Source organism: Ranitomeya imitator, chromosome 7, assembly GCF_032444005.1.
Source record: "Ranitomeya imitator isolate aRanImi1 chromosome 7, aRanImi1.pri, whole genome shotgun sequence".
NCBI lineage: Eukaryota > Metazoa > Chordata > Amphibia > Anura > Dendrobatidae > Ranitomeya > Ranitomeya imitator.
In genome coordinates this window covers 156,636,633-156,649,502 of record NC_091288.1, presented here as the reverse complement: position 1 = coordinate 156,649,502, position 12,870 = coordinate 156,636,633, and the positions used below count along the sequence as shown (strand labels likewise).

General features: G+C 41.1%; 1 protein-coding gene across 1 annotated transcript in view; it reads left to right on the top strand.

Annotated features, from left to right (window-relative positions):
* GTF3C1 (general transcription factor IIIC subunit 1) overlaps positions 1–12,870 on the top strand; it is a 191,310-nt gene that overhangs the window by 54,270 nt on the left and 124,170 nt on the right. The gene's annotated exons all lie outside the window — the stretch shown is intronic.

Below are 12,870 nucleotides of genomic sequence, written 5' to 3'. Positions count from 1 at the left end.
GAGATATTGGGAAATTCTCTTTCAGTGTTGATTTCTCAGCTTTATTCAGTGAGGCAAGATGATCCCAAGACTGGGTAATTGCTAGAAAAATAGGGTGATTGAGTTTATATTTTTTTAAATTAAATATATGGCTGAAGAGGAGGTTTTTAAGGGTACTTGAGATGCTATGATCTCTTTCTAGATCTATCCAAGATGAATTGACAGCTTCAATTAACCAGTATTGGCTTTGTTTGATTAGGTTGGCGTGGAAGTATGCTAGAATGTTTGGAATTCCCATTCCTCCGTTATATTTATGTTTATAAAGAATTGTTCTATCTACTCTAGCTCTCTTTTCACCCCAAACAAATGAGGAGATTTTTTTGTTGCAGCTGTTAAAAAATGACATTGGGAAAGTAAGAGGAAGAGCCCTAAAAATGTATAAAAGTTTCGGTAAGATCACTGTCTTTATCGCCAGTACTCTGCCCATCCATGACAGTCCTATATTCCCCCATGGTTGGAGATCTTTTGTGATAGTGGCCAGAAATGTCTCACAGTTTGCGTGTATTGTGTTACTTTTTTTGAATACAATACCTAGATGTGATATTTGTTCCTCTTCCCAACCAAACTCTGAGATGCTTTTAATAGAGTTTATTGTGGTGTTTGTAAGGAAGAATTGCAAGATTTTCGATTTGCTGTTGTCGGGATCACACTCAGTCGGAGCAGCCTTTGGAAGTGGGGAATCACCAGAAATAATACACAAGACACGTCTTGTATAGTGTATCACTGGGAAGTCTCTGAAGCACGCCTGCCTTCAAGGTGCTATCCCTTCTTTATATAGTTGTTTCAGTAGGTTTAGTGGTTATATAAGTTTTGCATGTTTAAACAAAGAGACAAAACAGGAAAGAAAGAAAAGAAAAGAAAACAGTTTCGTGGGCGGCAGTTTCACAACAAACAGTACAAAGGCAATTCCACAGACAAGAAAAACAGGATTTCATACTATAGCTAAAATGTCCTTGAATGGACAGGTCAATATTTATCACAAATTCTTTTTTTTTATTTTTGTTCATTGAGGTAATCATTTTTGTTCTGCTCTTCACAATCCCCCCTTTGACATATTCCATTCAAAACCTTGTCGATCATTTTAGTCATTCTTTTTGTGATATTACAAAAAAAAACTTTATATTCTCGCATCCATTACACAAAATTTATTTGTGCATACCGAGATACCCTTGAGTACAACCTTGAATAATACATATATAATTACAATAACCATAACTGTATGTATTAGGCTTTGCATAATCCCGGTAACCCACCCACCGATCCCTCTGAACCAATTGGCCGGGTTAAGAAAAGAAAAGGTATCTGACCACCAGCTATCCTTATTTTGGTCATTGTCTTTGTCATACTGATCCCTGAGTCGTTGTACGTCTTTTAATTTAAATCTCATACTCATAGTACTATTCGGGTCTATATAATGACAGCAGGTGGGTCCGATGATTTGACACATACCCCCTTGTGAGGCAGTTAGGTAATCCAATACCAGGGTATGTTGGTTAGTGACTATTATAAGCTGATTCTGTACAGCTATACTAGTGTTTAATATGTCCAATATATCCCAAATCTGATCATCTAGATAATCCGTGGCTCTAACTAATTTATCCCACATTTGTGTTAACATAGGATAAATAAAAATGGTACTAGCAATTTTGTTGGGAATTCCCATTTGTACTATATGCGGCCTCCCCGAGGGACGTGGTGAGTTATCTGCAGCTCTTTTATACAGTGTGTGCTTGGGCACGGCTTGCATATTCACTTGTTTATTTGAAATTATGAAAGTAGCCGGGGTTAGGCGTCCTAATGTACAAGTACCCTTTATACCTACGGGAAGCCATTTATATGCTCCTTCTCCGCATATCCAAAATGTACCCTCAGGCAGATCCCACAAAGCTGAGTGCTGCAATACCAATCTGTGAGCCAAATCCACAAAACTAGATACATTCTGAAGCATACACCAAGAGGGTTTTTGTCCCAAGGGGCTACAGTACCCGGCTGCGGGATTCCCACATACATGCATTCCGTTGACATACTCATTGGATTCATTACAAACCAGGTTCCCCGGCTTACTTGTACAACTGTTTGCATCACCTTGGGGGAACAACTCAGAATGTTCCCATTTTCTATTATGTATGTATCTTTCCAATACTGTAGGTTTGAAAGCATCAGAGGAAGGGGTGGTTGTACTGAAACTGAGCTGTAGATTTTCAGTGGGGACCTGTCCTAAATCAGTTAATCCAGTCTTATTCCTAGGTACCCATTTTCCTCCCTTGAATGCTAAATATTGTAAGTTGTCTATTTTTCCTGTAAGATTGCCCTGCCACCAAGGAAATTCTACCCATCCCACAATTGGTATGGCGATTGTAGTATTCCATAGTCTAGTATTGCCAGGTTGGTTGTTGGCCAGGTTGTCTGAACAATTAGGCCAAGCGAATATTTCTTCAGCTGACACGGGAACTGCTAGAAAAGGTATACTTGTGGCTGATACTGGTGAATGGGTACAGATCCAACAATCTGCCAGGGGTTGCGTATTATTTAACAAGTCATGCACTAATTTTCTATGATGTTGTACGAAATCTATTGTTCAAAGGGGCTAGAGAATTCAGTCTTTCCCATGCCTCCGTTGAGGTTAACATTATTAACATCAATATCATGAGTCTTATACTGCTTTTTTGCAATGGCTTGCATGTATCCATGATGCCTTTCCTTCAAGCTTGACTGCTGTTGGAGTTGTTAACAGGACTTGGAAAGGTCCGTCAAATCTCGGTTCCAGAGTCTTTCTGGTGTGTCTTTTCACGTAGACTTGATCACCAGGTTCCAACTTGTGGCCTCCTTCGAGATTTTCTGGATCTGGAAGGGAAGCAAAAACTTGCGAATGCACTTTAGTTAAACGTTTTTGTAATTCTTGTACATAAGCAGTTAAAGTCTCAGTATTCAACATCAGTTGTTGTGGAAAATAACAACCCAAATTTGCTGCTCTACCAAAAAGAATCTCATGTGGTGACAGCTTAGCCTTCCCCCTTGGGGTGTTTCGGATGGAATACAGGGCAAGTGGTAGACACTCGGTCCAAGGCTTTCCTGTTTCTGCCATGGCCTTCTGGATTTTTAATTTTATTGTCCCATTTAATCTTTCCACTTTACCTGAACTCTGTGGATGATATGGAGTGTGAAACTGGTTTTCTACTCCCAACATTTTCATAACATTCTGGAATATTTCCCCAGTAAAATGGGTACCCCTATCTGACTCGATCACCTCAGGCATGCCGTAACGGGGTATCAGTTCATGTGCTATTTTAATGGCAGTAGTTTTTGCTGAGGCTTTACGAACTGGATAAGCCTCTGGCCACCCTGAGAACATGTCCACACACACAAGCACATATTCGTATCCATTGTACCTAGGAAGTTGGATGTAGTCGATCTGGAGTCTTTGAAAGGGATACAGTGGTCTTACATGATGCTTGGTTGGGGTTTTAATGGCCTGACCTGGATTGTGTGCCAGGCATATAGCGCATGCAGCACACATGTTCCGAGCAAAATTACCAAAGCCTGGAGCCAACCACCTTTCTTTTACCTTGAGCGTCATACCATTTGCCGACACATGCGTGGGTAGGTGGAGGTCACTTGCCACTGCGGGGTACCAGGCTCTGGGTAAACACAACAAAGTTCCTTTTTTCCATAATCCTTGCTGATCTTCTGCCCCTTTTTTCTGCCACTGCCCTCGTTCTTCGTCGTCTACCTGTTTCTGAGCTTCCTTCAATCTTTCCTCATCATCTTCAGAGCTATCTAGTGTGTGGGCATGATGTAAGGGTTTACGTGCTGCCTGTTTTGCTGCCTTATCGGCTTTATCGTTACCCCTGGCTTCCTCGGTGTCGAGTCTCACATGTGCAGCTACCTTTATCACCGCTATTTCTTTAGTTTCTTGTGCTGCCTCCAGAATCTGTCTAATGAGGGAGGCATGTTTAACAGGTTGACCTGAAGCAGTCATATAAACTCTGGCTCTCCATATTACGCCAAAATCGAAAATAATGCCATGTGCATATCTAGAATCAGTGTATATGTTTGCTGTCTGATCTTTGGCTATTTTTAGAGCTTCAACTAATGCCGTAAGTTCTGCTTCTTGTGCAGACTGATTAGCAGGGAGAGGTTCTGCTTTCAGCACTTCATGCCGAGTTACTACCGCATAACCTGTATGAAATTGTCCATTCATATCTGCATATCTACTGCCATCTATGAAAAGTTCAAATGTAGCATTACAGAGTGGCTTGTCACGTACATTACATAAGCCCTGAGTCTCTTGTTCCATTAATTGTACACAATCATGCATTGACTTTGATGGGTCAAAGGAGTTGGAGAGTGCAGTTTCAAAGGAGTTGGAGGGTGCAGTTTCCTCAGGTATGGTACCCCCCTCAGACTCTAAAGGGAGCAAAGACGCAAGATTAAGAGTCTGAATCCTGGCAAAGGAAATGTTGGGCGGCAGTAGTAGGGAACATTGGAGACGGAGGTGTCTGGCCATTGAAATATGTTTAGGTTGGACCTGGTTAAGAATGCCATGTACATCATGAGTGGTCTGAGCTAGAAGTGGGTGATCAAGAACAATCTCAGAAGCTTTATCTAATAACAGTGAAATTGCGGCTACTACTCTTACACAAGAAGGTGCGGCTCTAGCTACAGGGTCCAGATGAGCTGATATGTATGCCACAGGTCTCTGTTTGTTTCCATGTTTTTGTGTGAGCACCCCTGTAGCATGTGAGGATATCTCAGCTGCCATCAATTGAAAAGGTTTAGTGTAGTCTGGGAGTCCCAAAGCCGGAGCTGATACCAGTGCTGTTTTCAAAGAGGAAAATGACTGTTTAGCCTCTTCACTGAGTGAATATGGTGTGTTGGCAATACAGTCATATAAAGGCTGCATGAGTTGACTTGCATGTATGATCCACTGTCTACAGTGTGAAACAATACCTAGGAAAGCACGCAGCTGTTTGTGATTCCTGGGTTCAAGCATGTTACGTATGGCTTCCGTACGTTGAGGTGTGAGGTGTCTGATGCCCTGTGATATGCAGTGACCTAAAAACACGACTGTTTGTTGACAAGCCTGGAGTTTCTGTCTGTTTACTTTACAGCCTTCTTGCGCTAGGAAAATTAAGAAATTAACAGTTGAGGTAACTGCCGTCTGCTCATCAGGGCAACAAATAAGTAAGTCATCTACATACTGTAGAATGACTACTCCTGGTTCTGGGATGAAATTTTTTTAGCACGGTCTGCATTGCTTCAGAGTACAAAGTTGGTGAGTGTACCATACCTTGTGGCAATCTTGTCCATGCTAATTGTTTACCCTTGAATGTAAAGGCAAACAAATGCCAACAGTTCTTATGTAGTGGCACAGAAAAAAATGCGTTTGATAAGTCAATTACCGTAAAATATGCAGCAGTGCTGGGAATTTGAGACAGTAAGGTATGAGGATTCGGTACCACAGGGGTGACCGGTGCCAAAACCTTATTGATTTCCCGTAAGTCGTGCACCATGCGATATTTCACCATAGTTTCTTTGGAGGACACTTTCTTTTTAACAGGATATAAGGGTGTATTGGCGGGTGACCTGATTTCTACCAAAACACCTTGTAACACATAATCCTGAATTTGTTGAGAAATCGCCTGTTCTTGCTGGGCGCTGATGGGGTATTGCCTAAGCTGAGGTAATATGGTTCCCGGGGCAGTTTCTAACAGTATAGGAGCTACTGATAAAAATCCTACATCAGTGTCTCCTTTTGCCCATAGGCTGTCAGGAACCCGAGACAAGTCAATTTTTGCTTGTTGAGTGTAAATTTCGGGAAAATCCTCCATTGCCTGTATTCTAACATATGGTTCCAGAGTTTCTGCATCTTCAGGGATGGTCAGCATAACTGTGCCATCTTCTCTAAAATGGATGTTTGCATGCATTTTACTTAAGACATCAGTACCCAACAAGCAGGTAGGTGCACCTTTAGCAAATAAAAATTTGGATACAAAAGTTTTAGGGCCAAAGCTCACATTTAAAGGTTTTGTAAAGGGCAACGCCTGAATTTTACCATCATACCCTTCTGCATATGTAACCTTTGAGGATATATTGTCAGGATATGGTAAAAAGTCCTGATTTAAAATGGAGGATGTTGCTCCCGTATCTATCAGAAAAGGTACATTTTTACCCTCAACTTCAACTTGTATTATTGGTCTTCTAGAAGGAAGAGAGACCTGCATAACTTTCAGTCATTCTGAGCTGTCTGTTTGATCAGGCACTGGGTTATTTATCCTATTTTTGGGTACAAAGGTTCCTGAATCTATATCTGTTTTTCTCTTCCTACATTCCCTTTGGAAATGTCCTGGCTTCTTACAGTAATGACAAGTAAACTTTTGATTAGCAGAGCCAGTATTAGCCTGTGCAATTCTTACTGGCTTAGAATTTTCTCTTAAGTCCATTTCTATCCCTACAGCTTTCTGTCTAGCCAGGTGTGGGTCTTCCAAGGTTCTCCAATCAGGGGTTGCGGCCTTAAGCTTTTCCTTCACTTTTGGAGACAATCCATCTATAAAGGTTTTTGTAACTAACCTCATCATTCCTGCAGCGGTTAGATCCATGCCTTCATCTCTGAAATTATTTTCTACACTTAGATAATATTCGTCTACTGATTGTCCAGATTTCTGAGCCACCACTCCCGTTGTTCCTCTCTGCCTCTGTCTCTCCCTCATGAAAACCATTAAGTGATCTACAAATTGTGTACCTGATTCTATCGTTTGTAAGGCACCATCTCCTGCTTGGGGCCTATGTACCTGTAGATTTGCTAATAGCTCCTGGAAGAGTCCAGGAGTCATTTTCATTCTACATAATTCTTCTCCATCTGCCCAAACTCCAGCGTGAGTCTGCATAATTTGCTGTATATATTGTGCAAATCTAACTGGACACTGGGTGGGATCTGGTGCGTTATGCAAGAGAGACATGCCTTCAGCGGGGGACCAAGGGAAATATTGTCGAGTTTGGTGATATCTAGTTCCCATTACTCTGTCAGCACCAGGTTCCCTAAAGGGTCTTGGTACTACCCTAACAGGGGCAAGTACAGCGCCATGTCTAGGTGTACCACAGGCTAGGCAATCATTTCTCCAGTCTGGATTTTGTTGTCCACAGTGCGGACATACCCATCCTCCTGGTCCGGCTAAACTTTGAGGTGGTGTTTGGAGAAAAGATGGGGCATGTGGGTTAAGGTATGGGGGTGGGGTATTTTTAGATTCCACATTTTGTTTTTCTCCACAGCCTGTGGGTCTAATACACCACTTTTTACTCTGTTGATTATATGTCCATCCCTCATTTTCTGCTACCCTAGAGACATCAATCAATGCTTGGATCTGATCTATCCATTTCTTGTCTCTGATTATGCCTTTTTTCCTTTCCTGAATTCCTTCCCATAGTTTTCTACTAAAAGCTTCTGCCCTAGTAACTCCAAACTTACTAAAAATCTTTTTCAGCCCCTTAGTGGCATCTTCACCACTTCTCTCCTTTATGATAGTATAGATATCTAATTCTTCTGGTTCCGACTTTGTTTGCTTATTCCCCATTTTCTTATCCTGAGCTTTCTTGCCCTAGGTGGCGTTTGGGTATGAGAATACCTCGTTACCTTCTTCCTAAGGAGCTAGGATGTCCTTTTCTTGCCCTAGGTGGCGTTTGGGTATGAGAATACCTCGTTACCTTCTTCCTAAGGAGCTAGGATGTTTAAACTGTGTTGATGTAAGAAAATCCTGATTCCTACACCTATAGCAAACAACACAAATGCAACCAGACAGAAAAAGAAATAGAACATACAACGTATCTTGTCCCAGGCTAATTTATCTGTCCTGGGCTTATACTATCACATACAACGTATTCTTGTCCCAGGCTAATTTATCTGTCCTGGGCTCATACTATCATACACTTATCCGTCACCAGGTTTTTGTCAAAGACAGGATCAGAGATTGAACATAGGCGCGGAGGTCTCCCCGAAAGGACGCAACCACGTTGCCCAGTGGGACAGTCACTTCTTCTGTTTCAACCCCCTGGGCGGCTTATAGGGCTATTCCCAACTTCCACACACCTTCTATTCACATTCACTCTCATTCAATGCCGTACTCCGTGAGGTGATCAATTCCTAAATAGTTCAAGAACCCGAGCTATAGGTATCCTCCTCTACTAGAACTACCCGCTAAAGAACACGACACAGAAAATCTTACGGACAGTGCAGGGCAGATATAAGAGATCTAACAGTGTCTCTTACCTGGCCAGGTTTTTGTTCATCTGCCGTCCATTATCCCAGATTCTCTTTTCGTTCGTATTCTGCCGGTGTTCTTGAAGGAATACACAGACCTCTGGTCCCTGTTCGGGCGCCAGGAAATGTCGGGATCACACTCTTCACACTGTTATTAATTTTAAAGTTTGAAATTTGTGAAAATTCCCCTATTATCTCAAGCAATGTTGCAATGGATTGTGTCGGGTTTGTGAGTGATAGCAGCATATCGTCTGCAAATAGACTTATTTTAAATTGTTTAGACGGTGTATTGATCCCTGTGATTTTTTCGTTTATGCGAATTGCTTCGGCTAATGGTTCTATCGCCAGGGCGAATAGCAGTGGCGAAAGGGGGCACCCCTGTCTTGTCCCGTTATTTATAAAGAATGGTTTTGATAAGGTGTTATTTATGTAAATTTTGGCGCTTGGCCGGGAGTACAGAGTGAACACCGTTCTTATCCATTTGTTGTTGAAGCCAAAATTTAGAAGAACAGTTTTTAAATAGGACCAGTTGACCCTATCGAACGCCTTTTCGGCGTCTAATGTTAGGAAAATTGAGGGGGTTCGAGTGGAATTAATTCTATTGATTATGTTGATAAGCCTCCTAGTGCTATCCGAAGTTTGTCTACCTTCTATGAAGCCTGATTGATCGGCATTGATTAGACTTGGTAGGATTCCTTTTAATCTTGTAGCCAATATTTTTGAAAAAATTTTTAAGTCTGAATTTATCAGGGAAGTTGGGCGAAAATTCTTCACTTCCTCTAAGTCACTTGGAGTCTTGGGAATCATAATGAGAGTGGCCTCTAACATTTCCTCCGGGAAGCTCCCACTCCCTGAAACCTGGTTGAAAATTTTTGCCATGTAAGGGGTAAGCACATCAGCAAAGTTTTTGAAATATTCATTTGTTAGTCCGTCCAGGCCCGGTGATTTTTGTAATTTTAGTGAATTTACCGTTTCTGTGATTTCTGAGATTGATATAGATGAGTTTAGTTGTGATAATTCTGATGGGCTAATTTTTGGAAGTTGTAATTTATTAATAAACTCTATTATTTTTTGGGGGTCTGGTTGAGGGTTTGCATTTTCTCCATTTAAATTATATAGCTTTCTATAATAGGAAGCGAACTCTTCTACAATATCAGTCGGGTGTTGTTTTGTATCTCCGACTGCATTTTTTATTTTGTATACTCTGCTACGAATTCTCTCACTCTTCAGTTTTGACATCATAAATCTCGTTGGTTTGTTTGTCTCCGAGTACACTTTAAACTTTGATACCTTAACGATTTTGTTGAAATCGTCAAGAATAGCCCTGTTTAGTTCCTGTCTCAAATTGAGGATTTCCCTATATGTTTGCTGAGATTTTGTATTTGTTTTAGAGAGATCATTTTCCTTTGTATTTATTTGTTTTTGAATAGATTTAATTTTTTCTCTTTTTTTGGAGTTGTGTCTTGCTACTATTTGAATCAATTTCCCCCTTATTACCGCCTTATGGGCGCACCACACTGTGAGCGGGTTCATCTCCCCAGTATCATTTTCTCTGAAATATTATTTTAATGTCGTGACAATTTCGTTTTTGTATTCTGGGATGTTCAATAAGAAATTATTGCACCTCCATAGAGTGGAGTTTTTAAAGAATGGGCCTATCCACATTTCTGATACAATGGGAGAGTGATCCGAAACTGACCTGTCTAGTATGGATGAATTTTTTATTTTAGTGAGGGTGAATACGTCTGTGAGAACCAAGTCAATTCTCGCAGAGGTTTTATGTACCGATGAGAAGTGTGTGTATTCTCTGGATGAAGAATTTAGACATCTGAATGTGTCGTATAGTTCGTTATTCTGAATCCATTTATTAAGGTCATTTGATAGTTGGCGAGTTGGAGAAGTGGAGTCCAAATTTCCATCAGGCACCATATTAAAGTCTCCTAGAATGAATAAGTTGTCCTTCTTTTTTGGTTGGATTTTCCTCATTACTTTATTGAGAAAACTCAGTTGTTTTGTGTTAGGGCAGTACAAGTTGACAATTGTACATTGAGTCGAGTTAATCTCGCATATCAGAATATGGTACCTGCCGGCAGGGTCTACCACCTCCTCAATAAGTTGGAATGGCACTGTATTTTTTATTAACGTAATTACTCCTGCCTTTTTTTTGTGTGATGAAGATGAGAAAGAGTGTAGAAAATCTTTGTGAGTGAAGTTTGGTTGGTTACCTTTCTTAAATTTCGATTCCTGAATGCACACGATATCTGCCTGTGAATGCTTGATTTCTTTCCACAACGTGTACCTCTTCCATGGGCTGTTAAGCCCTCTGACATTGTAGGACATACATTTTAGCTGCATAACCTGGTATACTAAAGGAGCTGTAGGAACACCCAAAAAAAAATAAAGTTAATAATCAAAAACTAACAGTTTGGTCAAATACAAAGCAATATAGCTGGTTTGAACAAGAAATTCAAAAAACAAAAAAAAAACTGGGTCTTTTCCCTAAGGAAGTTTCGACCTTTTGGGGGAAAAGTTCGTGAAAAAATTAGCTCTTAACAATTACCCCGCTATTATTGAGACAGTGAAAGCCATAAATTTCCTGAAGTCACTTTAGATCCCTTAAATAAAATCAGGAGTGGGATTTAAAAAGTGCCAAGCCTTCTTCCAGGGTGTTAATCACAACAAATTTGTCTCTGTAGCTGAACATCAACTTAGTAGGGAATCCCCATCTGTACTGGATATTTTTCCCTCTTAAAATATCTGTTAAAGGCTTGAAGGACCTGCGGGTGTCCAGAGTGTGTTTTGAGAGATCCGTGAATATCTTTAGTTGGTGGTAAGGTTCCGGGAGTGAACCTTTGGTTTTAACGTAATCCTGTATTTTTTCCTTAGTGCCGAAAAAGTGAAGACGAAGGATCGTGTCCCTTGGTTTGTCTACTAGGATGCCTTTGGCTTTAGGGAGTCTGTGGATTCTGTCTATGCATAAATCCATGGCATTGAGGCTTGGAATTGTCTTTTTGAAGATAGTTTTGACAAATTCTGGAAGTTCTGATTGCCCTACTTCCTCTGGGATACCTCTAATTTTCAAATTATTTCTCCGACTCCTGTCCTCTAAATCTGCCATTTTGGTTCTGAGGTCATTAATTTCCCTTTTTAGCGCAATATTTTGGTTGGTTAGTGAATCTGTTTTACTTTCAAGGTCAGTTATTTTGGCTTCATAGAGTTCCAATTTTTGGGTAAAGCCTCTGCAGACCTCTTCAAAAGAGGCATTATGTTTAGCAAAGCCCTTATCCAATTTCTCGTCAATTAGTGAGGTTATTTTTTGATAGAATATTTCCTCGTGACTCATTTTTGGAGTATTTGGTTCTGGTTCTGGTCGTTCTTTTTTATTTTTACTTTCAGAGTCTGAATTTCTCTCCTCCGGTGCTCCTCTCTTGGCCGAGACAGTGATGTCCATCAGCTGACTCGATGTTGAAGAGACAACTGTCGCGGAGGGTGGATTTTTGCTCCTAGTATCTAGATTTGTTTTGATAGGATTAGACCATTGAGTTGGGGCGGCTTTTTGAGAAGTGGATTTAGCACTGTTTGGTTGCGTTGTTATTTTATGAGTTTTGCAATCGTTAGCTTTTTGGGGAGATCTAAATTTAATTGGGCTCAGCAGGTTAGGAATATCTGTGTATGATCTGGAATAAGATGTAGAGGTTTTCTTTTGGTCTTGTAGTGATTTTTTATTTTCAGACCTTTGTTCCATTTGGGAGTTGTGATGAATAGGCGATTTATTTGGATTAAATCCTCTTTTTTCAGCAGTCAAATTCTCAGCTTTAAGTACTTAAGAAGAAAAGAGAAGTAACTTCCGTGTATCTCATATATATCCCAAATTCGGTACTGTCTCTTTAAGTGCCAAAACTAAAAAGAAATGGAGCTATTGCCCTCAGATTCTCTGTTGTCACTGAAAAATATTTATTTAGCCACCAGGTGGAGCTGTGGTGCTGAGAGAGGTCACCAATCCAGGTTTAATTATAGGCACTATGTACCCTAAACTCAATAGGTTATGAGAGATTTATTCTCTGTATCCATCCACAGAGCCTGCTTTACATTCCAAAGTGTTGCTCCCTGTCCCTCAATAAACGGCGATATCCCCTGCAGCACTTCCCTCCCTCTTTATGTAGAGCGTGTGCTCTGCAGACCACAGTTCCACAGCCTGGCTCCCAGTCCCTTGATTATTAGAGGGTATATGTTATACTTTGTAATGTTCCACAGCAGGCTTCCCGCCCAAACAGCACCCCTATCTCCTCAGATATTAGCGCTGAGGTGGTGGTTATATAAGCAGAGTTTATATTAACTTCCACAGCTCTGGCTCCCGCTGGCCAGCTTGGGGTAAAACCCCTTCTTTATACTTGGCCGTGCCTCAGGTAGCAGTTGATCAGACGTGGGGAGGGAGCCTCAGTTAACCGTGGGGGATCCACTCACCGCTGGTCCTTGTGAGGAGTGCGGTTCCTCCTTCGGTCCCCCGTCATGGCCGACAGTGTCCTTGGCGATGCAGCCGCAGGGAAACTCCCCCGTTCAGGTGCCGCAGCACAGCG